Here is a 2500-nt window from a genome sequence, read left to right on the forward strand (position 1 = left end):
AGCGCCCCCAACCGGCCGTTACGGTATACGGGGGGCCCCCCGGGAAGTGCCGTGGTCGGGGTATGGCTCAGGGACTCGCTGGAGCTTCAGAACGGCCAAAAAAAAAAAATGACCCAAAACACGCCACCTACCGGCCGCTCGCGGGTGCCCGGGGTCGGGGTATGGGTCTAGCCTGTGCCGGGGCTTCAAATATGGAAAAAAAAAAAATTTCAAAAAAAGGGCCCCCATCGGCCCCCCGGGTGGTGCCGGGGTCGGGGGGCATGATTCTGGGGCGCCCCGGAGCCAAGTAGGCGCCTGGAGGAAAGCGAAAAAAAACTTTAACTTTTTTTGACCACCAGGGGTGGGGGGGTCTCGTGCCCCATCGGGTGCCCGCCCCGAGTGCCTCTCATGGCGGATACGTTTTCACCCGCGAGCGGGAGACACATGTGGTGCACATGGTTCATTGGGCTTGTGTGGTATGGGCAAAACCACTGTAAAGTCATACTGCCATTGACTTCCATTCATTTTCCCAGGATGACTTATATACTCTATGGTAGCTGTCTGGTGGACTGGGGGTCGCGACAATGTTACGCTTGTAAATCAGAAGCTGGGAAATGCATTGGGAAGCTGGGAAAACCGTTTTTCGAGCTCATTTTCGGTTCCGCCGAACGGATTTTGATCAAAATAGGCTCATTCGAAAGGTATTAACCGGGGGCACACGGAAAACCGGGACTTATAACGCGCACGTGCGCGTGCGCGAAACCGGAAGCGAAAGAAAACTTCAAACGGAGCTACAACCGTGAACGGAGCTGAAACCGGCGAAAAATTTCAACGCACGCCGTCGCGCCCCACTCCAACTTAAATAACAAAACTGTCCCTATCGAAATCGGTTGGATAAAACGGAAACGGGAAGCGAAAGAAAACGTTAAACGTCTACACCGAAATGGCCATAGTCAGTTCCAATGAAAAAACAACTCTCACGTGTGTGCCCCACTCTAAAGCAGTGTATAAAACTATCCCCAGCGAAATCAGAGCTACACAACGAAAACGGGAAGCCAAACAAAACTTTAAACAGAGCTACCGAATTGGATATCATCAATCCTGGGAAAATAACCACACACACCGCTGCCCCCCGTGCCAACTTGAATTTAGAAACCGTCCCCAGCGAAATCCCACGTTCGGGCGCAAAACTGCACGTTTGGAGCCACATTTTGTCTGAAGCTGGAAACCTGCATTCAAAGCTGGGAAAAGGTGCTCATTGACAGGCATCTCCACTTCGGGACCTCGTAGCACCTTCACCCGGGTGGCGTTGGAAAGGTCTGGGCGAGGGGGACACGGGGAGGTCAGGCTCGCCACGCGCACGCGCTTCCCCGCGAAACGGGAGCCCAAACAAAACTTTAAACGGACCCACCGAATTGGGGATCATCAATCCTGGGAAAATAACCACACACACCGCTGCCCCCCGTGCCAACTTGAATTTAGAAACCGTCCCCAGCGAAATCCCACGTTCGGGCGCAAAACTGCACGTTTGGAGCCACATTTTGTCTGAAGCTGGAAACCTGCATTCAAAGCTGGGAAAAGGTGCTCATTGACAGGCATCTCCACTTCGGGACCTCGTAGCACCTTCACCCGGGTGGCGTTGGAAAGGTCTGGGCGAGGGGGACACGGGGAGGTCAGGCTCGCCACGCGCACGCGCTTCCCCGCGAAACGGGAGCCCAAACAAAACTTTAAACGGACCCACCGAGCTGGGGATCATCAATCCTGGGAAAATAACCGCGCACACCGCTGCCCCCCGTGCCAACTTGAATTTAGAAACCGTCCCCAGCGAAATCCCACGTTCGGGCGAATAACTGTGAATTTTAAGCCCCCGTTTCTCTCAAGCTGGAAACGTGCATTCAAAGCTGGGAACAAGGGCTTCATGTACAGGCATCCCCACTTAGGAACCTCGTAGCACCTTCACCCAGGGCTCGTTGGATAGGTATGCCCGAGGGGAACACGGGCACATCGAGACCCGCGGCCGCACGCGCATTTCCCCGACGCTGCGAGCGAAACAACATTTCAAACACGCCTACCGAAATGGGGACACTTTTTTCGGGGAAAATAACCGCACACACCGCTGCCCCTTGCCCTCACTTGAAGAACAAAACCATCCCCAGCAAAATCACACTTTCGGGCGCCAAACGGTGCATTTCACACCCACAAAATACTCAACAAGTCAAACACACTCTCACACTGCAAAATTTGGGAGCCCCGGGGAACAACACTACACTCTTGGCCTCCCCGGGGAACAGCACTCCCAGGGCGGCAAGCACACCTCCGGGGAGGACCCCCCTGCACTACCTGATCACCGTGGGGCCCTGTGCACCCACTCTTAAGCACCCCCCCTGTGTTAAAACCAAAATAACCCCACTTTAAGAAGTACGTGCCCCTGGGCATCCCCTGCTTACAGTGCCCGTGCCCCTGGGCATCCCCTGTTTACAGTGCCCGTGCCCCTGGGCATCCTCCCATTGACTCCCACTCA

This window comes from Osmerus eperlanus, unplaced genomic scaffold, assembly GCF_963692335.1.
Source record: "Osmerus eperlanus unplaced genomic scaffold, fOsmEpe2.1 SCAFFOLD_423, whole genome shotgun sequence".
Taxonomy (NCBI): domain Eukaryota; kingdom Metazoa; phylum Chordata; class Actinopteri; order Osmeriformes; family Osmeridae; genus Osmerus; species Osmerus eperlanus.